Below are 25,725 nucleotides of genomic sequence, written 5' to 3'. Positions count from 1 at the left end.
TCTCTATAGTGGCTATATCAATTTACATTCCCACCAATAATGTAGGGGGGTTCACTTTTCTCCACACCGTCTCAGCATTTATTATTTGCAGACTTTTTGATGATGGCCATTCTGACCAATATGAGATGATACCTCATTATAGTTTTGATTTGCATTTCTCTAATAATTAGCGATGTTGAGCATCTTTTCATGTGCAAAAATAACATAAATCTTACTTTACTGATTTAGTAACACATGTTGCTTCGCTCAAAATCCCTTCTCATCTTGAAAAGTAAAAATTGCCTCAGCTATTTGCCTTTAGAGACTTGCTATTATAAATGAACAGTTCTTGGCTTTGTTCAGATTATTCAGGTTAAATCCTCTTTTTTGTCAATACTTTCAAGTTTATGTACACAGTAGGTATTTAATAAGCGTTAACTGCCTGATTGATGTTTCTTGGTATACTCCTCAAAAGTAATCATTCTGCTTCTCGCACATCTGATGAAAAGATTGTTTGGGAATGGTAGAGAATAGTGAGCAGTTAGAATTCCCAATATAGGAAACTAAAGTGGAAAAAATATATAAAACAATTCTTTTTAATTTAGGAAAGTGATCTAACTTCTAGCATCTAAATGAGATTTTTAAAATTTATTTTGTTTTAACTAGTCAGGTTTAAAATAACTCAAATGGCTCAAACCAAAAGGCAATAGGGCAGATACTTTATGCCTATGTAAAATCAATAGAAAAAAATTATTATGTGGCCCTTACACTACTCTTGTTCATATTCATACAACAGCCAAAGAACTTACAACTTTATCTTCCCAATGGGATGTCCTGCTGCATAACTAGACGTGTCTTTTGTCTTCATGTTACTCACCATCTATCTTTACAGTCCTCCTTTACCCACCATTACCCATGAGTTTAATTTTCTTTCTTGTCTACCAGAGGTATCAGAAATGCTCTTTCCCTGGCTGATTCTCTGCAAACTAATGATTGAAGTCTGGGCAGGAGAAATGAAGCCAGAGTGTATGCTTATCAGCAACAGTTTTTTTCCAGTTTGGCTAAACTGAGGTTTAAATCGTGGCTATTTGGGCTTCCTTCTTCTTATATTTTTCCTTAAAATGTAAAAAAGCCATTTTGAATTGCAACATTTATTATCTTTCATGTTTAAAATTGTATTAAAATAATGCTTTGGGTTTATATGTTCTGACAGTAATGCTAGGATCTGAGACTCTTGTTTAGGATTAGGGTAAGACAAGAAAAGAATATTAAAATGAAAGATAGCTTTTCTTACCAGCTATTAAATAAATTATAAAGCTATAATTATGATTAAGTTGAACTATAATTAAAGAGGATGTTGATAGAGATATAATTCTGGAGTATAAACAAATACTAACGTATGTAATAATATATGCTAGATGAGGCAGCAATAGTAATAGGGGACATGATGGTTATTATGCAATAAACCTTATGGAGAAGGAAAAGGTCTTCATTTGTTCTGCAAAATAAATTCCAACTAGATTAGACTTAAATAATTATAATAAATCAAATTATAAAAATTAGAAGAAAATATTATAGATAATTAAAGATAGCTTTATTGAAATAAAATTGATAATAAACTATACTGTTCAAAGGGTACAAATTAAGTTTTAAAATAATGTTTATATCTTTTAAACATCTCTAGAAATCAAGATGTAACATTTTTATCATTCCCAACAGTCTATTCATAACCTCTTGGTGATGCTGCCCTTCCAGCCCTCTCTCATTTTTAAGCGACCAGAAATCTGCCTTTGGTCATTAGAGATTAGTTTGCATTTTTTAGAGTTTTAGATATGGTGCGTACTATTTTCGTCTGGTTTCCTTCTCACCATAATTATGTTCAGGTTCAACCATGTTGGTGAATGTACCAATAAGGCGTTCATTTTTATTGCTTTGTTTATTTATTGTTTATCCATTAGTCTGTTATGGACGTTGGGGTTGTTTCCAGATTTTTTTAAAGTATAGTTGATTTGCAGTATTAGTTTCACAGGTACAACAATAGTGATTCAGTGTTTTTATATAGTAGATTATACTCCATGTAAAGTTATAAAATACTGGCTATACTCCTTGTGCCATGTAAGACACCCTTTTATCTCATTTATCTTACATATAGCAGTTTGTACCTCTTGATTCTCTACCCTTATAATGCCCCTCCACTGTGCCTTTCCCCACTGATAATCACTAGTTTGTTCTATATATCTGTGAGTCTGTTTCTGTTCTATTTATCCAGTTTTTGATTATTACAAATAAAGCCATTATGAACATTCATGTAAAAACCTTTACATGGATATATCTATTTTCTTTCCTTTTGAGTAAGTACCTAGAGGAATTTTAAATAATCTGTGAAAGGGATAAGTTTTATAAGTATAAAAATGAAGGTTCATAATAGAAAAAAAGCTATATTAGACAATAATAACATGTTAAATTTCTGCATATCAAAAAATGTCATTAAAATGACAGATTAAATGATAGTCAAGGAAAATATACAGTTAATGCTATTCTTCAGCATAAGATGCCTTTCAATAGTTAAGCCATGGAAAACTGTATACCTGTTGTATTATCAGTCAATCCTCACAACAGTCCCAAGAGGTAGATGCCACTTTCCCAGTTTAAAGTGAAAGTGAAAGTTGCCCAGCCGTGTCCGACTCTTTTCGACCCCATGGACTACACAGTTCATGGAATTCTCTAGGCTAGAATACTGGAATGGGTAGCCTTTCCCTTCTCCAGGGGCTCTTCCCAAGCCAGGGATTGAACCCAGGTCTCCCGCATTGCACGGCAGATCATTTACCAGATGAGCCACAAGTGAAACCTGAGAATATTGGAGAATGCTTGCACTTTCCCAGTTTAAGGTGGCCCAGAACTTCAGCAGTGCTCTATGCTGCCTCCCCATGTAGAAACAGGGCATGTTTTGCAGATGGTATAATTGTCAGAAGGTGAAAGTGTTACTCACTCAGTCTGTCCTACTCTTTGTGACCCCAATGACTGTAGTGTCTGTTTATGGAATTCTCCAGGCAAGCATACTGGAGTAGTGACCATTCCCTCCTCCAGGGGATCTTCCTGACCCAGGGATCGAACCCAGGTCTCCTGCAATGCAGGCAAATTCTTTACCATCTGAGCCACCAGGGAAGCCCATAATTGTCAGGGAAAGTTCAATGTCCTAATGTGGAAGAGTATATACAAAACATAATAGAAATAATTCATAAAATGGAAATTACTGATATTCATATGTAAGATAATAGGTCAGTAACCTTAATCCGTAAATAATTTGTGTAAAAACATGTATGAAAACACTAAGACAGAGGTAAAACAGGAAAGAGACATAAATAGGTAATTTGCAACCAAGTGAAAGTAGGAATATATGAAAAATACTAAACTTCACTTTTAATCAAAGAGATTAAGAATAAGGTAAAGCTGTAACCTGTTTCAAATTAGCAAGAAATCCCAACTACTCCAACCCGATTAAAGGGAGGAGTCGGCAGCTATAAATAAAAACAGCCAAGGTACACTTAGCTTCATTCAGCCTTGTTTGGATCCAGAGACCCAGAGGATATGCCCAAAGCCCCATCTTTCCCTGTTTCCAGGCTCTGCTTGTTTCCGTTGAGCCTTATTCCCAGTGACTCCTACCCAAACAGCATAACCAGCTCGTGTGGCCACACTGGCTCTTGGACAAAGGCAGGTAAGATAGCCGCCGGGCCGATAGTCCCGCATCACATACCAGCTCCCTTGCATCCCCAGCGGGGAGTTCTTCGAAGTAACTCAAACAAGACCCCAGCAAGTAAGTGGCAGGGGATGGCTTGGGCTGTGCCCATAGCCTTGAATGGTCACCCTGGCCAGGGGAGTGGGGTATTCTGATCTGGTTCAGTCACGTACTTCTATGTCTAAAGGGAAACAAAGTCAGCCCCCTAGCATCATATGGAATAATTCCAAGAGAGGTTATAGGAAAAAAAGGAGGAAAGGAAACGTTGGAAGGACGTATGACAGATGTCAGTGACAGAAACTAATAGGAACAATGCCAGATATTTGGCAAAACTCCCTCATTCCCTTAAGTCCTCCTGGAATTATGTACAATACGTTTTCTTCTTGAGATTTCACAGAAGCAAACTGAGAGTAAGAAATACTTGTTATTTGCCCAAGAGCATGTAGGTTCACATGGCATTAGAGAGACTGGAACTAAGATATGTCTAATGCCTTAGCCAAACCTCCCCTCCAAAATATTTGTCTGTCTTAAGATCCTCTGGCTGCTCCATCTTTTTTTTTTTTTTAATTTATTTTAATTGGAGGCTAATTACTTTACAATATTGTGGTGGTTTTTGCCATACATTGACATGAATCAACCATGGGTGTACATGTGTTCCCCATCCTGACCCCACTTCCCACTTCCCTCCCCATCCCATCCCTCTGGGTCATCCCAGTGCACCAGCCCCTGAGCACCCTGTCCCATACATCGAACCTGGACTGGTGATCTATTTCACATATGATAATATACATGTTTCAATGGTATTCTCTCAAATCATTCCACCCTCACCTTCTCCCACAGAGTCCAAAAGACTGTTCTTTACATCTGTGTCTCTTTTGCTGTCTCACATATAGGGTCATTGTTACCATCTTTCTAAATTCCATATATATGCGTTAATATACTATATTGGTGTTTTTTCTTTCTGACCTACTTCGCTCTGTATAATAGGCTCCAGTTTTATCCACCTCATTAGAACTGATTCAAATGTATTCTTTTTAATAGCTGAGTAATATTCCATTGTGTATATGTACCACAGCTTTCTTATCCATTTGTCTGCCGATGGACATCTAGGTTGCTTCCATGTCCTGGCTATTATAAACAGTGCTGCGATGAACATTGGGGTACACGTGTCTCTTTCAGATCTGGTTTCCTCGGTGTGTGTGCCCAGGAGTGGGATTGCCGGGTCATATGGCAGTTCTATGTCCAGTTTTTTAAGAAATCTCCACACTGTTTTCCATAGTGGCTGTACTAGTTTGCATTCCCACCAACAGTGTAAGAGGCTTCCTTTTTCTCCGCACCCTCTCCAGCATTTGTTGTGGCTGCTCCATCTTTAATCAAGGGCCACAGAAACACAGTCAGTACTTCATGTGTGAGAAATGGCAAAACAAATGTTTTAACACCTTCCAAAATCTACATCTAAGTGACCAGTTGAGCACTGCTTTGAGAAAAGTTAATGTAGAGAATAATATGTCAGATCATGTGCCTTCAGTGAAATGTCGGATATTTTCCGTACATTAAATTTGAGTGGAGTATTCTAAGCTATTAAAAGAATTACACACTCAAATTTTAAACTTTTCTGATAAAGCTTACTTACACTCCATATTTGACATTCATGAAGCATTTTCAACAGCATACTAGGTACTCTTAAAGGTACAAAAGTAAACCCAATCTAAATGAGGACACAAAGAAAAGACAGGAGATGGGAAATTCAAGGGGGGAAGATATAAATAGCCACCTGGAATAATGGTCTTTGCGGGTCTGGCAGTTCCCCAACCAAAGCAGACAATCTAAAAGGAACCTAAGTTTATTTATACTTGCTGAGGATTTACTTTACCTGGTGATTTAGCCTCCAGGACACACTAGGTAAGTTTTGTAGAGCTTTAAGACCTCAAGGTTTGCATTTCCTTTAACCTTCTTATTTCCTGCCCTTGGTTCTGCATGAAAAAAACTCATCACCCCACAGTTCCAAGAAACAATTCCAAAAATAAATGTAGGCATTTGTTTGAGCCAGGACATGATGTCCCCATTTTTCTTTCCAAAGCCTACAGGATGTACAAGTCACTCTTGAAGTCCATCCACTAGCACAGCAAATGCAAGCTCCCCATTTGTTCCTCTGGTAGAGTCTGTGTTTGGCCAAGCTGCACATTGTAGATAATGCCCATGAAGAAACTGCTAGATGAGTAGTTTATAGTAAAAAGCACTAAAAAAAAAAAAAAAAAAAACCCTTAGGATTTATTTAGCACAATTTAGGTAGTACTTCATTCAGAAAAAATAAAATTCCATACATTAAGCAACATATGTAAAAGTGATTTGAACACTAAGCATTAAAGCAATACACAGTGGGGATTCTGGAGTGAGAATGACCAGCCTTACCTTGGTCAGTCTGGAACTGATTTCTTGCAGAGGCATATGTTGACTGGGGAAAAAAAAAATCTACAACCTAAAAGTTGAAATTATGGTTTTTTTTTTTTACTTTGTAATTTATATTGGAGTAAAGTCAATTAACGGGAGAAGGAAATGGCAACCCACTCCAGTATTCTTGCCTAGAGAATCCTGTGGACAGAGGGGCCTGGTGGGCTGCTTTCCATAGGGTTGGACAGAGTTGGACACAACTGAAATGACTTAGCATGCATGCATGCCTTGGAGAAGGACCTGGCAACCCACTCCAGTATTCTTACCTGGAGATTCCCAGGGACAGAGGAGCCTGGTGGGCTGCCATCTATGGGACTGCATAGAGTCGGACACAACTGAAGTGACTTAGCAGCAGCAAAGTCAATTAACAATGTTGTGATAGTTTAAGGTGGACAGCAAAGGGATTCAGCCATACATAGACATGTATCCATTCTCCCCCAAATTCCCCTCCCATCCAGGCTGCCACATAACACTGAGCAGGGTTCCCTGTGCTATACAGGAGGTCCTTGTAGGTTATCCATTTTAAATATAGGAAAGTGTATGTTTTACTTGAGGACATAATCCAAAGTGGTAAGGGAGGAACTAGGATATATAGAAGGTTTTACAAAAAGCCCAGGTAGTTAGGATATCAAAAGATTATGGTTAATCAAAGAAAACCAGGCATCTCAAGCTCAGGCATCTCAAGCTCAGACATCTCAAGTTATTTAGTGCTTTTCTGTGTACGGGACGATGCATGAGTGTGGGCTCTCTGAAATCATTCCTTTGCTGCGTATCTCAGCTGTCTGGGGCCAGTGTCCTGTGCTTTCTCATCCCGAGTCTCCCCAGGGTGCACCGCTGGGAGCGGCTGCAGCAGCTGATGGTGGGCATCTGTTTCCATCCTAAGTTCCCTCAAGGCTCACTGTCAGAGTGGCTTCTCATGTGATGGCTGGATAGCTGCAACATCTTTAGTTTGCTGATAAGGCAGGCAGCATTTTTTCATTGATACCCAGAGGATGAGTAGTACTGCCTTGTGGGCCCTTGTGTCCTTCTTGACGAAAATAAGGAAGCATGGGGAAGTAGGAAGAGTGCAGTCCTTGAAGTCAGATTTAGGTTCAGTTATCATTTTCACACAATTAACTAGCTCTGGGACCTCTCTGAGTCCATGTGTCCTCATTTGGATAAGCCAGTTGCCAGCTGGGACATCCTGTCCCCTTGGAGAGTCAGATCAAGTTGGTGTGAACCAATGTGTAAGTCTAAACCCTACCCACAATCCTTGGGGATTCTTGAGGATTGCTACCCCTGAACCTATTATTCACCTGGCTCCAATAGTAAGCTACTGTGTCCTCTTCTCCCCCTTTATCGGATTGCAAGTGAAACTGTCACCTTGTCAGTGTCCACCAGAGAATCCACTCATGCTGAGTGTCTAGTTATTTCACTGCAGGTTCGGTGGTGGCAAGAACTGGTGGGACTGGACAATGGGCAGGAAGGCACTGCCTTTTTCACCTCTGCAGTGACCTCTGTCCTCCCTCTCCCTTGTTTCACCCTTCACATAGGCCTCCAGAAACTACTAATATTTTTCATGTCACTCTGCCGAAAAATTTAGCTCTCCTCTGTTCTTGTTCCACACTTTCACTCTCAAGTGCTCAAGATGCTTGCAGCACAAAGGGTCTTCCAGTGGCCTCCTCAGAAGGTAGTCTAGGTGATCTTTTCCATTATCTTTTTAAAATAGTAATAACCTACCTTGCTCCTTTCCAAGATTTGTTTAAATTTTAGATATAAGGGATATAAAATGCTTTGCGCATACTAAATGTGTAATAAATGACGTGTGTTTCTGTATTAGGTAGCCAGTGTTTGTAGTAACTGTGCTTCTCTGGATATCACAATTATAATAATTATTTTGCTATCATATTTTAATGTCTTTGTCCCCCAGAAGACTATCAATTCCCCGAGGACAGAAACGATTTCTCTCTTGTTTACCACTGTGTCTCATGCATGCCTGGCTCAAATAATTAACTCTTCACTGCATTCATGAATACATGAATGAAAATCTGGGGAGATGGTAGGAGTGAATGAGTGAAAGTCGTTCAGTCACGTCCATAGTCTTTGCAACCCCACAGACTATACAGTCCTGGAATTCTCCAGGCCAGAATATTGGAGTGGGTAGCCTTTCCCTTCTCCAGGGGATCTTCCCAACCCAGGGATCAAACCCAGGTCTCCCGCATTGCAGAGAGATTCTTTACCAACTGAGCTATCAGGAAAGCCTGGGGAGATTATAAATGCAGAGGATTTTTCTCTTTGTTTAGAGTCAGTGACATTATTGGCAGTGACAGAGCAGGTGACAGCTAGAGAAGGCACGTGAGATATTCTCGGAGTGTCGTGAGCTCTCTGAGAGTTTGGAAGTGATCAGCAGAGGCTCCACTTCTTCATTCACTCCTTGTTTCTCTGCATTCTCTGCCCTCCCCACAGCTGTGCTCTCCTGCCCATTGTTATTGGCTTTATTAGCCTCCCTGAAGATGAAAAAAAGACAATAAAATACTTGTTTCTCTACCTCCATTTTTGCCTCAGTCACACAAACCATGATCATTACGTTTGCAGACTAGTCCAGGAAAACCTATCTTACCCATAATTTATGTGAAATAGTTGGGTTTTTTCCCTGATATTTTTCCACGGCAGATGATTTGCTTTTTAGCTACCTGTGGGATCACCTAATAATCTCACTTTAATGTTCCAGCATTTTCTGAACAGGAAAATTGGCTCAGTGCTGTAATGAAGCTTGTAAATTAACTTGAGGAACATAACTCATTCCTCTGCTGCAAAGTTGCCTCTATCTGCAGTGACAGCACATTGCGAAGCAAAGACACTGGATTTACAGTCCCCCTTCTCTGCGGCCTCCTTTTCTCATTTGGAAATGAGGATTCTGGCCTAAACATTTCAAGCAGTAAAACACGGGATAGAGCCTGAGTGGGCTGGGGTCTGCCCCCCTTCCCCGCCCAAAAAACTCCCTGATGATCTGTTTTAAATGCTTGGCTCCAGTTGAGGATTTAATTTGAAGAAAGGAGTCCACAGCAAAAATAAAAATCAGCAAACTGGGGAAAAGACTCTTCTACAATCCAAAGCAAAGAAAATTGAATCACCCACTAAATATGTTCTGAGATTAAAGTGCTATGTTAGTAGGATTACCAGATAGAGATATGCAGTTAAATTTGAACTTCAGTTCAGTTCAGTCGCTCAGTTGTGTCCGACTCTTTGCAACCCCATGAATCGTAGCACGCCAATCCTCCCTGTCCATTACCAACTCCCAGAGTTTACTCAGACTCATGTCCATCGAGTCGGTGATGCCATCCAGTCAACTCATCCTCTGTCTTCCCCTTCTCCTCCTGCCCCCAATCCCTCCGAGCATCAGGGTCTTTTCCAATGAGTCAACTCTTCACATGAGGTGACCAAAGTACCTGGAGTTTCAGCTTTAGTATCAGTCCTTCCAATGAACACCCAGGACTGATCTCCTTTAGGATGGACTGGTTGGATCTCCTTGCAGTCCAAGGGACTCTCAAGACTCTTCTCCAACACCACAGTTCAAAAGCATCAATTCTTCAGTGCTCAGTTTTTTTCACGGTCCAACTCTCACATCCATACATGACCACTGGAAAAACCATAGCCTTGACTAGATGAACCTTTGTTAGCAAAGTAATGTCTCTGCTTTTTAATATGCTATCTAAGTTGGTCATAACTTTCCTTCCAAGGAGTGTCTTTTAATTTCATGGCTGCACTCACCATCTGCAGTGATTTTGGAGCATTTGAACTTCAGATAATAATAAATAATTTTTTCATATGTGTGTGTCCTATGGCACTAGTGGTAAAGAACCCACCTGCCAATGCAGGAGACATAAGAGACATGGGTTTCATCCCTAGGTCAAGAAGATCCACTGGAGGAGGAAATGGCAACCCACTCCACTATTCTTGCCTAGAAATTTCCATGGACAGAGGAGCCTGGGGGTCTACAGTCCATAGGATCACAAAGAGTTGGACACAACTGAGTGAGTGAGCACACATATCCTATGGAATATTTGAGACATGTATATGTAATTTTGGAAAAGGGAACTCCAGTATTCTTGCCTTCAGAATTCCTTGCCTTCAGAGAGAAAGGAGCCTGGTGGGCTACAGTCCCTGGGATCACAAAGAGTGACATGTGTATAATATATATGTTATTCAGTCGCTAAGTCATGTTCAACTCTGCAACCCTACGGACTGTAGCACACCAGGGTCCTCTGTCCATGGGGTTCTCCAAACAAGAATACTAGCGTGGGTGGCCATGCCCTCCTCCAGGGAATCTTCCTAACCCAGGGATCGAACTCAGCTCTCCCACATTGCAGGTGGATTCTCTATCAGCTGAGCCACCAGGGAAGCCCAAGAATACTGGAGTGGGTAGCCTATCCCTTCTCCAGGGTATCTTCCTGTCCCAGGAATCAAACTGGGGTCTCCTGAATTGCAGGCAGATTCTTTACCAGCTGCACCACCTGGGAAGCCTCAGTGTATGTACCCCTGATTCTCAAAAGCTTATAACAACTTTTGAGAATTATAAGGTTACCTTACAGTCTAGGCTTATAACAGCTTTTGAGAATTGGGGGTACATACACTAAGGCTTCCCAGGTAGTGAAGAAGTAAAGGCTCCACACAGCAGTAAAGACTCCAATGCAAGACACATGGGTTTGATTCCTGAGTTGGAAAGATATCCTGGAGAAGAAAACGGCAACCCATTCCAGTATTCCTCCCTGGAAAATCCCATGGACAGAGGAGCTGGGCGGGCTACAGTCCACGGGGTCACAAAGAGTCGGACACGACTGAGCAACTAGCATATGCACACACACACATCATACACTAAGAACACAGAGGCTTTATAAAGAAGTTGGATATTTTTGCTGTTTATTGTTTTTTGTTTTTTTCTTCTTTCTAATTTTTATTTTATATGGAGTACAATTGATTTACAATATTGTGTTAGTTTCAGGTGTATAGCCAAGTGATTCAGTTATGCATATACATGTGCCTATTTTTTTTCAGATTCTTTTCCCATATAGATTATTATAGAATATTGAGTAGAGTTCCCCATGCCATACAGTAAGCCTTTGTTGGTTATCTATTTTATATATATATATATATATATATTTATATACATGCTATATAGATAGTAGTGTGAACTTGTTAACCTCAAACTCCTAATTTATCTCTGCCCCTTTGACTCTACCTTTCCCTTTTGGTAGCCATGAGTTTTTCTTTTTTATAAGTCTGTGTGTCAAAAAAAAAAAAAAAAGTCTGTGTGTCTGTTTCTGTTTAGTAAGTTCATTTGTATCATTTTTTTAGATTCCACATAGAAGTGATATCATGATATTTCTCTTTCTGTGTCTGAATTACTTAGTATGATAATCTCTAGGTCTATCCATGTTGCTGCAAATGGGATTATTTCATTTTTGATGGCTGAGTAATATTGCATTGTATAAATATCCCACATCATCTTAATCAAGTCTTCTGTCAATGGATAGTTAGGTTGCCTCCATGTCTTAGCTATTGTAAATAGTGCTGAAATTATTATTATTATTAATTATCATAGCTCTTAAAAATTCATTGTGTTACTTCATTGTCTTGCCTCATGTTGGAGCACACACTCTCACATTCCATTTGCCAGTCAGTTCCTCTTAGTTCTAACTGGTTCCTCTTAGTTCTGACTTTTAAGGCATTCTGTTTACAAAAGGCTCTAAATCAGTGCATGACAAGCTAGCCACTTTCTCAGCTTCATCTCTGCCTTATTTTATTATATCATACAGTGTCCTCACCCCACTCCACTCCCCAAAACTTCTTCCTATGACCTTACCTCTTCTTGAATTGATTTCTCATTTAAAAATTGAAATCAGTAGGAACATAGTGTTAAATATAGAGAATATAACTTCATAGAAAATGTGTCTAGGGGACATCTATGCCGTGGAATTGAAAAGTCTGGATCAGTGCCCTATACATGGGTAGGGCTCATAAACTCTAATGGTGTAGTGTTATAGTTTTGTACCTTCAGATTGGCTGTTAACACTGATAAAATTTATTATTACAAAGGAGCAAAGCCATGTTAAATTCTACAATGTTACTTTCCCCAATGAGCATTTGCACATAGCACTTACTGCCCTGTACAGTATTTATCATTTGTTTCCATGTGTTAGAGACTTCATTTCTGAAAACTAGAGGAGAATTTTTTTAAATAAATTGTATCTAAACCATGGTTAATATGAATATATCTATCCAGGGAAAACATTTTAAGATATTTCCCCTTGGTTTTATAGTAAGCATGCATACATGTGTGCATGCTTAGTTATGTCTGACTCTTTGCAACCCTATGGACTGTAGCCCACCAGGTTCTTCTGTCCATGGAATTTTCCAGGCAAGAATACTGGAGTGGATTGCCATTTCCTCCTTCAGGGGATCTTCCCAACCCAGGGATCAAACCCATGTCTCCTGGGTCTCCTGCATTGGCAAGTGGATTCTTTACCACTGAGCCACCTGGGAAGCCCTTCATTACTAAGCAGTTGTCACTAATTGGGGAATTGAATTGCACCCCATCGCCATTGTGTCATGGATTTTCAAATGAGGTCACAGTTAAAGGGGAAGAATGAAAGATTATAGAAACAGAATTGAATTCCAGGTTCTAAAACCAGTAGGCTGAATGGAGAAGATGAAGACAGCTTTATAAGGATAAATATCTGAGTATTCTGAAATGTAAGGCTTTATTTCAATGTCTTGAATTTCTTGAGGTTAAAAAACATTTGCCCACACACTCCTGACCTATTCAAAACTGTGTGTTTAAAAAAAGAATAATATGGGACTTCCCTGGTTGTCCAGAGGTTAAGACTCCAGGTTTCCAATGCAGGCAGCTCGGGTTCGATCCCTGGTGGGGGAACTAGGATCGAACATGCCATGCAGTGTGGCCAAAGGAAAAATAAAAATAAAAACTTTAAAAAATAAGAGTGCACTGGGAAGACCCAGAGGAATCGGATGGAGAGGGAGGTGGGAGGGGGGATTGGGATGGGGAATACATGTAACTCCATGGCTGATTCATGTCAATGTATGACAAAACCCACTATAATATTGTAAAGTAATTAGCCTCCAACTAATAAAAATAAATGAAAAAAAAATAAGAGTATATTATAAATTTTCAAAAATATTCAGCTGCATTGTTTGAAAATAGATTCTGTCTGAAAGTAATGATGAAAGTGAAAGTGAAGTTGCTCAGTCATGTTCGACTATTTACAATCCTATGAACTGTAGGCTCCTCCGTCCATGGGATTTTCCAGGCAAGAGTACTGGAGTGGGTTGCCATTTCCTCCTCCGGGGATCTTCCCCACCCAGGGATCGAACCTGGGTCTCCTGCGTTGTAGGCAGATGCTTTTACTGTCTGAGCCACCAGGGAAGTTGAAAGTAATGGTAGAAAATTCATTAGTCAGTTTAGAAAAATTAAAAATAATCTAGTTTTAGAAATGGCAAAATTTGGAAAAATAATTCTCTTCTTGTTTATCCTATCATTAGATCTTATTACTTTGCCAAACAACCTAAGTTTTGTGAAGAAGAGCATAAGATACCACAGGCAGCGTGCCTAACTTTCTTTGACTCAGAAAGAAATTAACTTCATTCAAAATTGGGGAGTAGAAAAAAGGAATTTGTGTTCATTTTAAACAGTTGCATAGTGAAAGTATTAGTATTTGAAGGCTATTTGGCTTCTTTGAAAATATTAAGTTATCCAAAATTGACCACTTGGAGCTTAGCTGAAATGTGTGTGTGTGAAAGTCGCTCAGTCATGTCTGACTCTTTGCAACCCCATGGCTGTAGCCCTCCAGGCTCCTCTCTCCATGGAATTCTCCAGGCCAGAATCCTGGAGTGGGCAACAGTTTCCTTCTGCAGGGGATCTTTCCAACCCAGGGATTGAACCCAGGTCTCCTGCATTGCAAGCAGATTCTTTACTGGCTGAGCCATCGGGGAAGCCCACTAGCTGAAACAGGACTGTGTTTTATTAATGTATGTAAAGACTATCTTAATCACCAAAGCAGTAGCATTTAAGGAGACTGAGTCAGACTGTATCTGTGAAAGTTATCTAAGTTTACAAGCAGCACAGAGTTTAAAATTTTAAATGATCTACATGTGAAAAATTATTTTGTGAAATAACCATGAAACTTATGTGATTTAGGTGAATATTTAATTATTTCTTCTAAGATGGCCTGTTGTGCTTCCCCCTGTCTCCCAATCTTGTAAAAATATACTTGAAGCTATCAAAACAGAAGTGAATGATTTTTTTTCCATTTTATTTCTAAAATAGTTTCTCTTAGCAGCAACTGACCCATCTATGTCATGTCCTCCCTCATAGAGAACATATACCAAAGGCTGCTCGGAGAGGAAGCCTCCGAGTTCTGAGAAATAGCTCTCTCAGATGTGAGTTCCACTGCCAGTGCTGCTAGGTCAGATCCTCCAAAACTTTTTAGTCTCTCCCCATCCCCAATTCCAGAGAAGGCAATGGCACCCCACTCCAGTACTCTTGCCTGGAAAATCCCATGGACAGAGGAGCCTGGTAGGCTGCAGTCCACGGGGTTGCGAAGAGTTGGACACGACTGAGCGACTTAGCAGCAGCAGCATCCCCAATTCAGCCTGTGTATTATGCTGTCAGGTTAATATTCTGTAATCACTGCTTGTGTTATTTAACTCCTGTGCACAAGAATCTTCCTATAGCTCCTATTTTTCTTTATGAAGTGGAAGCTCCCCAAAAGGCCTGAAGTCAGTGAACTCTCCTGATTTCTTGCATTCTAGGCACTAGTGGTACCATTACTGAACCATGAGTTTATCCATGAGCAGTAAAACCAGTCTACTGACACTGGGTTGTGGTGACGGAAAGGGCAGCATTTATTGCATGTGCCAAACAAGGAGTGTGGGCAGCTAATGCTCAAAAACAAAACAAACTCCTCCCTAATGGATTTTAAGTAAGAATTTTTAAAGATAAGGTGAGGAAGGGGAGTCACAGGGGTTATGATCAACTCCTACACAGTTCTCTGGTTGATGGTGAGGGAACAGGGCTGCACTGTCACAGTGCTTAACATCATCATCAATTCTCAGGCTGTAGCCAGTCTGAGGGCTCTGTGCTGTGGTCATCGTGTAGTTAATGTCTTCCATTTGATAGGGGTTTTAGTTTCAGTTAAAAAAAAAAACTTAGTAAAAAACTCAAGAATATGCATCAGATACTGTTGTCTGTGTACTTCAGGTAGGAACTAAAGATTCTGTGACTGCTATATGGCTGATTTACTGTTTAAATTTGTTACCAGGTCTCCTGGCTCTCCTGCTATTTTTGTCACTACATGCTCACATCCTTTCAATTATTAATCCTTGAGCCAGGCTTCTGTGACTCAGAGGAGAACTGGGACACTACAGCTTCTCTGCAAACAAGAGACAGGCAGAGAACATGGTGGGAAGGGTCTGTCCTGGGAAGGGCTGATGGGGTCTGCTTGGTTACAGTAGTAAGGAACAGCATGCATGTGGTGCATGCCTCCATGACACTGATAGTCTTATGAGTGATACAGACACCAAAAACAATGCCATAAAATATTTTTGAGTGTAATATGATAACTGTTACAAAAGCAAACTATGAGGGCCTTGTGAAAGCAGCTAGATATAGTGTATTAGAGAAATTAGAAAAGGCTACCCTGGTGTAGTGTTGTTGTGGGAGCTAGCCAGGATTGGGGCTGAGAGGAGCTGGGACATGCCAAGGGAAGAGAAAAGAGTATATTCCAGCTGGAGGAAGAAGCAGAAAGGCCCAGAGGCCTGTGTGACTACAGTGTAGCAAGTGGGCAGAGCACGGTGGGCTTAGGATGAATCGAGGAGCCAGGTCACTCAGGACCTACAAAACCATTTAAAGGCATTAGACTTTCTTTCTTGAGAAGGTGGTTTCTTTTTCTTTTTAAAAAAAAAATGTATATATGTATATATGGACTCTGCCCAGTCTCAGTTGCAACACGTGGGATCTTTTTTAGTGGTGGAATCTTTAATTGTGGCAGGTAGGATCTAGTTCCCTGACCAGGGATTGTACCCCGTGGCTCCTTGCATTGGGAGGTCAGAATCTTATCCACTGGACTGCTAGAGACATCCCGAGGCTTTGGAGTTTAAACTGAAGTCAGCAGGGATTCCATCCTGTGTGTATTTGCCATTTTTCAAAATGCATCTTAGTCTACTACAGAGGCTATTAGACACAACAGGTTCATCTACTCCATTAGCTCCTGTCATCACAAGCTGTCATAACAGAAATACAACATTTAAATCAAGGAGGGTGCACAGTGAAGGCTAGTGAGGACAGGATCCCAGACCTCAGGGATGAAACGACGCAGTGTGTTAGCTTCTTTCAAAACAAAGGTGTCCACACTGACTGTTTGCTGCTCAAAACGTAGGGTGTGCTGACAATGCAGATTACCAAGCGAACCATGCTCAGCCAGAGCACCTTTGTGAGGTGCTGCCCTCCGTTAGCCCCTCTCTCTCGTCTTCCCTCTTCCTGCACCTTGGTCTCTATTTTCTCCTTCTGGCTGCCATCCTGATCAGACCTATCCCTCCCTTCTACCGTCAGGGGTCTACTGGGTCTATGGGAAGAGTCTTTGATGGTCAGAACCGCCGATCTAATAATAGTGCCCTTATATTTGGAGTTCACAGTCTTGGGAGGGTTGTGGTTCCAAAAGCCCAGAGCCCTGAGCGGCACATTAATAAAGGATTAGTGCAGGACTCTGTGCCTGAGAAAGTTTCCCAGATGGAGATTCCAAATAACTCCTGACAAGTTTTGCAGAGAAAAGCTGCGTAATTAGCTTGAATTTTTTGAACTGGAAAAAAAATTAAAAAAATAGAAGCCTGCCTCTGATTCTGTGGAATTAAGATATAGCTCACTCTGTATTAAAAATAAACACATTTGTCACACTATAAGTGACATATTTAAAAACTAAAAACGACCGTTACTTTCTTCCTTTTTGTTTGGAGGTGAGAAATGCAATTCTCTTTCTATTGGCCACCATCACAAAGAGTCTTTCCTCCATAAAATACTGATATAATCCTAAAGTTTGGATGAATAAAGGCACTACAAACTAGAGAAAGCTCTGTCGTTTCAAGGTCTCATTAGCTAGGCTGCTTTGCAGACTGTTAATGGACCTGGGGGAACAATAACTCAAGTTTAAAACATTTTCAGGCAAATGGAGTCACAGGTTAATGATTCGCTGGCTTGAAAGGACTCATGTGGACCCCTGGTGATGGTGACACTCACTTGTGAACTTCGAGGTTCTCATCCTTCATTCCCCCTCCCTTCCATAACATCCATATTCATTTCTTGATGGTAGTTCTCTAGAGAGTTTTTACACTCAAGGGACTGGCTCAAAGAAACAGATCTGTAAAGCAGAAAAGAGAAAAAGTGGCACATGGTCTTGTGAAGGCAATGATATGAAAAAGCATCTCTAACCAGGAGACTTTACATTTGTGACTTTGCCACTTCACTGTGTAGCCTTGGACCACTATCATTTGACTTCCAACTGTCCCTGTTCTTACCAAGTGATACCACAAAGTGGAGAAACATTAGTTCAGACACCAACTGCAAATGGGAAAGTCGTGAGGAGGAGCTTCCTGGTCTGAATCCTTGATTTGCACACCGGTTTTGTTTGCCCCTGAAACATGGTGCAGGTTCCGGCTTTTTTATTTGAAATGGCCTGATTTTATTGTGTAAGTGATGTAACTGATGCACATTTCAAGCCTAATAAATGTAACAGCTCTCAGCTGGAAGGGAGCATCTCTGAGATGGATTTCCATGCTCCATGAACTCAAAGGATACTGTTGGTTGCATGTTGTAAGCTTCCTAAGCCCCAGAATCCCTTTCAAAAGCTTTTGGGAGCTTTTTTTAAAGGACAGTTTTTTAGTAGTTCTTTCTCTCCATGCCTCATCATTTCCAGGTAGGCCCATTAAGTCTTTGAAGTCACTAAGGTGCTTTAAAATATATTATTGCTCCGGTGCATTGAACGACAGTGAAATGACAGGGTTGGTCTGTGTCCCTGGAACATCGGGAAATGGCTTGAGTGCCCCTCAGCAAAAGCCTTTGTTCAAAAAGAACTGCTTGTTCCGTCCGGGGCTCTGAGCTCGCTGTTCATTACCCTTCGCTTCATTCTCACGAGGGTCAGGGAGCCTTCTTTCCCTAAGTGCAGACCCTGAAGCATGAATCGGGAACACTTGCTTTCAGTATTTATAGATTCACAGGGTGCACACAAGGATGCATCACAGGAGTGGCTTTTACATCCTCAAAAGTGTGGCCACCATGGTGTTCAGGTTATTAGGCTAAAAACACTTTGGTTCTTACTTTGCATCACTGACTCTCTAGCGCTGGGTCTGTGTAGCGGGGGGTAATTTAGAGTATGGGCATCTTGAGTCAGAGAAGCACTGTGTGTGTGTGTGTGTGTGTGTGTGTGTGTGTGTGTTACTTGTTCCACTTACAAGCACTAAACTTGGGGGATTATGATTCAAAAATTAGCTGTGTTTTCTGGTTCTCTGGGCAGGTCTGTTTTCCACTTAATTGTACTGTATATCACTTTGTCCTTTATATTATCATAACAATAACACAATGTAATAAAAGGATGTGCTCTTTTAAATTGGGTTCATGCAATTCATTGTGGTATTGACTTGGGGATCATAAAGTTGCCAGGAGCAGTCACCTCATTTTCACAGCCTTTGGTTAACTAGCTACTTTCATGTTTCAAAATATTCTATTATAAGCAGGGTAGTCTCCCATCCAGATGAGTTTTGATATATGATAGATTGTGTGTGTGCATGCTAAGTCACTTCAGTCATGTCCGACGCTATGCAAACTTCTGGAGTGTAACCTGTCAGGCTCCTCTATCCATGGGATTCTCCAGACAAGAATACTGGAGTGGGTTGCCATGCCCTCCTCTAGGGGATTTTCCCAACCCAGAGATCCAACCAAACCCACATCTCTTATGTTTCCTGCATTGGCAGGCAGGTTCTTTACCAGCAGTGCCACTGGGATAGATTGGAGGGGTTCCAATGACCAATGATTCCTCTATTGTGATAGCCTTATATATGATCTTATATCTTAATATTTGAAAATATGCTTTCATTAGTAAAATATTTACCTCTCTTAAGTTTGACCATACTGATTAAGCAATGAGAGCTAATTAGATGCATTAATATAGATGAGATCAGAGTGTAGCCTGGTTAATTCTAACCAGGAAGTCCCTGAGATTGAAAGGGTTTGCATTAGTGAATTCCACCACTAACCCTCTGGAGTGGACTATTTCTGGATGGAGGCTGGTGCAGCGACTCCTGTATAAGCCATCTAGATGCATTCAAGATTTACCAAGGGCACATTACTCTAATTTGAGTTTGTGTTTTATGATGGCATTTATTGAGAAAATGCTCAATAAATGTTAGTCCAAAAGATGTGGCCGTAGGATGAAGAGACTAAAAGCTTGGAATGAAAGTCAGTCAGATGACCCTAGGTTTAAATTTCATGCTAAGCCGTTTCAGTCCTGTCTGACTGTTCGCGACCCTATGTACCCTAGCCCACCAGGCTTCTCTGCCCGTGGGATTCTCCAGGCAAGAATACTGGAGTGGGTTGCCATTGTCTCCTCCAGGGTTTAAATTTCAGCTCTTCAAAATCCCTAAGACTCACTTTCTTCATCTGTAAAATGGAGGATTAAATAAGATTATGACAATTAGGGATTAATACAAATGGGTCTCAATAAATGAATTAATGGTATTTTGGAGTTAGTGGAGTGTCAGGTGGAACAAGGAGAGAATACAGCCCAGTGGCGGGTGTTTGGCCTCCAGAGAGACCCCTCGGTGCAGATCCTGGGTCCGCAGCTACCAGCGGTGTGACCTTCAGGAAGGTTCTTATTCTTCCTCAACTGTGTTAGGTCCTTACGGCTGCTGTAGCCAATTATCACAAATTTAGCGGCTTAATTAAAGCAACACCAATGTACTACCTTCCAGTTCTGGAGGCCCAGGAGTCCAAAATGGGGCTGGCTGTCTAAAATGAAGATATCAGCTGATTGCTTCCCATCTGGAAGTTCAAGGAGAAACCATCTCCTTGCCTTTTCTGCCTTCTAGAGGCTGCCTCCATTCCCCAGTCTGGGGGCTTTTCCTCCATCTTCAAAGTGTCTCTCTTTTCCTTATAATAAGGACTCATGATTTCACTGAGCTCACCCAGATAGTGCAAGGTCATTTCCCCATCTCAAGATCCTTAACTCAATCAAATCTACAGAGTTCCTTTTTCCAGGTGTGGTGGTGATGGTGTTCAGTCACCACGTTACACCCGACTCTGCAGTCCCGTGGACTGCAACACGGCAGTCTCCTCTGTCCTTTACTATCTCCAGGAGTTTGCTCACATTCGTTCCCATTGAGTCAGTGGTGCTGTCTAACTATCTTATCCTCTGTCACCCCCTTCTCCTTTTGCCTTATATCTTTGCCAGCAACAGAGTCTTTTCCAGTGAGTTAGCTCTTCGCATCAGGTGGCCAAAGTAGTGGAGCTTCAGCTTCAGCATCAGTCCTTCCAATGAATATTTAGGGTTGATTTCCTTTAGGATTGACTGGTTTGATCTCCTTGCTGTCCAAGGAACTCTCAAGAGTCTTCTCCAGCACCACAATTTGAAAGCACGTAAGGTAATGTATTCAAAAATCCTGGAGATTAGGACTCGGGCATCCTTGAGGGACTGTTATTCTATCTTCCTCATCCACCTTGCTTTTCCCATCTATAAAACAGGGTAGTGTAATATGACCTATCTTAGAGTTAGGGATGAAAAATAAGTCAGATAGTTCCTGTAAAATGCTTAGTTCAGAGCCTCCCCACACTTAGTAAGCACTTAATAAACGCTGCCTATTTTTGTTACTATTATTAATGAATAAATCTCAGAGTCCTTTCCTGCTCAATACCCCAGGCATTCATGCCTCTGCTTCAACCAGATGATTCAGAAGGCCTGCCTGATTCCAGACAAAAAAAGAAGGCGCCTTTCCACCAGCTATTCTTCCCCACTCGGATTCTTGGCCACCACCAACTTAGAGCCATGGCTCTCTCAAGAAACAGAGATTTCTTCCAGACGTTCCTTACTTTCAAACAAAATTCTCTTCAATGGAAGGGACATAACAGAGAGCCTTATAATTCAGAGAAACAGATCCAGAGGCCAAAAAATAAGGGCTGCTTCTGTTTCTTCACTTTCAATTCTGTATCCTGTCGTACCAGTCAAGTCTTGTCCCAGGGAAAGGACCCTGGTATTCAAAATACCATTGTTTGCTCCTGGGGATCTTGCAGCCGTAACTTTTGGCTGCTCCTACACTCTGCCTGTTTCTTCTCCTTGTGGCCTATTTAATGCTGGCCTGTGCCTTCATTAACCCCATATACCTGGCTGTGGTTTTATTGAATAACAATCGTCAAAGTCCCTACAATGTCATTGCTGCCTTCTGAGTTGTTCTGTATTATATATCAGCCTGAGATAGTCTCCACTGAGAGAATTTGAGTGGGGAAAGGAGAAAATAGCACATTAATTTAATTAATTGACCAATGATGAACCCAGAGTTAGCCTCTCTCCCACTTTTTACTGACCCATTAAACTAGAGTGAAACGTTGTTTGAATGTGGGTTCCCTTAAAGTTCTTATTTTAAATGAAAACAAAGTAATTCTTCCTGCCATCTAGAATACTTGAGATTTGCCTTTTAAAAATACTTGTTCTGGTCCAAGTAAGTTTTCAGAGACATCTAGAAGAATGAGTAGGGAGAAAAGGGTTTTTTTAAAAAATTCAGTATATAGGGACTTCCCTGGTCAAGACTCTGTGCTTCAGTGCAGGGGGCATGACTCCAGTTTCTGCTGGGGAACTAAGATCTCAAATGCTAAACAGTGCAGCCAAAAAAAAAAAAAAAATTAAGAAAAGTTTAGTAAACATTTCCTGTGGTCTGTGCATACCCTTCATGGACTATACTTGGAACCCTGTGTTCTTCTTATGTTTTGTTATTGGTTCTGAATCCATATGTTTACAGCGATGGTGAGATTGACAGCCTCCCACCTACCTCTTAGCCCTCTTCCACCATAGGCCCTCACATCTTCCTGATCTCAAAAGGAGGTTTTCTCGTGTGACCTCTGAGGCATATCATCCAAACCTGACCTCTCCAGAAAGCATCCACAAGCCATGCTTCTTTCCTTTTCCCAGTCAATCCAATTGCCATCCCCTCCCTGCTGTTATCTTAGTACACAGCCAGGTATTAAGAAGAAAGCTACTCAGTTAATTCCATTAAGGTGAATTTTCTGATCCTCCAAGGAAATTTGCTTTTTTAAGGCCTAACAACTAATGCTTTTCTTTCTTTTTTCCCCAAATTTATTGAGATATATTTGATGAACAAAATTATAATTTTATATGTAAAGTGTACAACATGATGATTCAATAGACATACACACTGTGAAATGATTCCCACAATCAAGTCAATTAACACATCCATCACACTGAACATCTACTCTCTTAAGAAATTTCATGTTTAAAACACAGTATTATTAGCTACAGTCACCATGCTATATGTGAGATCCTTAGAACTTTTTGTGTAACCTTTTCTTTTCCCACTCTTCCTGCCTTTGTTTCTTGAGCTAAGAACTGTCTGCTTTGTTGGTTTGAGTCATATTCCCTAATGCACTTGGAAATGAAGGAAGTGAATAAAGGAGCAGAGTTGAGGAAAGGAGACGAAAGGGCAAGAAGGGCGGTCTGGATCAGAGAAAGAGGGAATCAAATGGAAAGAGGCGAGGTGGAAGAAAATGATGAGGGATGAAGAGGATATAGGCATTTATGGTGTGCAGGTCTCTTTTCTCAGCAAAATTGTGGCATTGTTACAGCCCATTAACTTGATCCTGCCCAGCTCCCCTTGGCATCCACTCATGTATTTCTTCACTTCTGCTTTAGAACATGTCAGTGTGTGCATCTATGGGCAACATCCCAACACCACTGCCTGCAGGAAAAAAAGAATCGTTCCCTTGAGGCTTATTTCATACAATTCTGTTTTGGTTTTTCTTAAGCAGCCTCATGGACTCTGTAGTTAGACATGCCTGGTTTTAAGCCCTAAATTGATCACCTGGGCAATTAATTACTTAACCTCTCTGAAGCTCGGTTTCCACGTAAGTAAAATGGAAATAGTAATACACCATTGTTATGGTGTTTTTATAAGAACATAATGAGAAAATTCCTTCATAGTGTTTGCTGCCTTGTTCTCTTTTTTGTAAAACAGTTATGTTTTAAATAGTATTGTGGTTTTTATTATTATTACTATATCTTCTCCCAGAAAAAGTCTGATTTTCTTGTCCTCTTGCAGAAAACAATGAACTCCCTCCCTCTCCCTTTTCCACCTCTCCAAACCCAACACTCCCCAACTCTAAAAACTAAGAAATGGAAAATTTTTAAGCACGCATTGCTCCCTGGCTTATATCTGAATGCTCCGCGCTCTGCCCTTCATTTTTATTCTCATTCTCCTTTTTCTGATTCTCCTCAGGGAAATCTAACCCCTACAAATCCAGATAGCAATTAGCCCATGGTCAGTAGCAGCCTGTTTTGTTTTGCTTTCTCAGCACATTAGCCATGGACAAGAGAGAACCTGTTTCTTTCTCCTACTCTTTTTTGCTGCTGTTTAGTTGCTAAGTTGCATCTGACTCTCGATCCCATGGACTGTAGTCTGCCAGGCTCATCTGTCCACGGGGTTTCCCAGGCAAGAATGCTGGTGTAGATTGCCATTTCCTTCTCCAGAGAATCTTCCCAACCCAGGGATGGAACCAGCCTACTTAGCAAACAGATTCTTTACCACCGAGCCACCAGGGGTAGCCCTTCGTACTCTTCAGGCTCTTCCAAAACAAAATCCTTTCAAGCACCAGGAGTCATGCCCGTAAAGTCCTAAAGAGCTTTGCCTTTCCAGATGCAAGTTTCTCCCTGACACTTGAATATTGGCTTTGTATATCTGGGCAGCCTTGTTTCTACCACATGAGGAGCCCATCACTGTCTTCTCCACATCATGCCGGCTCCACCTCAACATCTTTCCTGTTTTCCTGGCATTCAGAGACCACCAGCAGCCTCTTGCTCCCTCCTCTGGGCAGCTGCTCTGCAGATGTATCCATTGACTGCTCCCTTTCACTAATGATTGATGCTCCCTACAAAATAAAGCTACCTTTGATTCCTAACAATTCCTGGCTTTCTTCCCCAAAACCAGCCCATGCAAGGAACTGTAATTTCTTCATTTGTGTATCCAGAGACATAAGCATTTTGGTGGGGTGAGGAGCCATACTTTTTATCCAATCATTGAAAGGGGCTAAACTTTAAAAGAAATTTTAGATTGGATAGTTGTGCATTGCTTTATCAGCTAATACCTCTTAATTAAGAAGCTAAGTTGAATGCAGTCACTTCAAAAAAGTTTTGAATTACATTTTTAAATTTTTTCAAATTATTTTACTTGCATAAGTGTGTATACATATACACATTTTTACACATGCAAGTAAAATAATATATATAGTATATACAATATATACAGGACTTCCCAGGTAACACAGTGATAAAGATCTGCCTGCCAAACAGGACATGGGTTTGATCCCTGGGTCAGGAAGATCCCTGGAGAAGAAATGGCAACCCCACTCCAGTATTCTTGCCTGGGAAATCCCATGGACAGAGGAGTCTGGCAGGCTATAGTCCACAGGGTTGCAAAAGAGTCAAACACGACTTAATGACAAAACAACAACATACAATATGTATACTATTATATATATAATACTATGTATATACTATACATATATACATATATAGTATACATATATATACTATACATATATATACATATACTATACATATATACTATACATATATACATTTTTACTATACATATATACTATACATATATAGTATAATCACACTATAATGAGATAAGTGGGGCTCAGAAATAAGTGGGGCCAAACTCAAAAATTTGGAGTTGTCTTATTGCAAGATTTGTGAAAAATTGTCTTATAATTATGGGGAGAGGGGAATTTTCATTCTTCATTTATTTGTTTTCACTTAATAGATATGTCAGTAAAGGAAATAGACCTACATTTATGAGCAGGGACATCCTACACTGAATCGGGAAGGTTCCAAATAATCAGAAGGCAGACCATTTCCTAACACCGGCCCCTCAGAAGTTAAGCACTTCACAGTCCCAGCAGAATGGCAGGGAAGACTCTGGTTCCAGTGTTCAGGTCAGCCGTAGTTCCCCCATAACCAAGTGGGCCTATCCAGTAAGCTCCCCACATACAAATGAGTCCCATTCTGAGAGCGAATTCATAAGTTCAATTTGTTCATAAATCCAACAGAGTTAGCCTACAATTGGCTATATAGTACTGTAATGTGATAGGTTTATAATACTTTTCACACAAATAATACATTAAAAACAAGCACAAAAAATAAAGAAAACACCTTTCATCTTACAGTAGAGTACTTGAAAAGTACAGTAGTACAGTACAACACCCAGCGTACAGGGGCCGGCAGCGAGTGAAC

At 40.6% G+C, this 25,725-nt stretch overlaps 1 protein-coding gene and 1 non-coding gene across 10 annotated transcripts in view; one reads left to right on the top strand and one right to left on the bottom strand.

The window, feature by feature from the left end:
* DTNA (dystrobrevin alpha) overlaps positions 1-25,725 on the top strand; it is a 301,171-nt gene that overhangs the window by 118,622 nt on the left and 156,824 nt on the right. The window lies entirely within an intron of this gene.
* On the bottom strand, positions 13,517-13,589 carry TRNAC-ACA (transfer RNA cysteine (anticodon ACA)). Its single transcript has one exon. It is a non-coding gene; the product is annotated as a tRNA-Cys (tRNA).

The sequence above is a fragment of the Muntiacus reevesi genome, chromosome 4 (genome assembly GCF_963930625.1).
Source record: "Muntiacus reevesi chromosome 4, mMunRee1.1, whole genome shotgun sequence".
Lineage (NCBI taxonomy): Eukaryota > Metazoa > Chordata > Mammalia > Artiodactyla > Cervidae > Muntiacus > Muntiacus reevesi.
The sequence above is the reverse complement of the archived record's forward strand: the minus strand, read 5'-3'. Positions and strand labels throughout refer to the sequence as shown.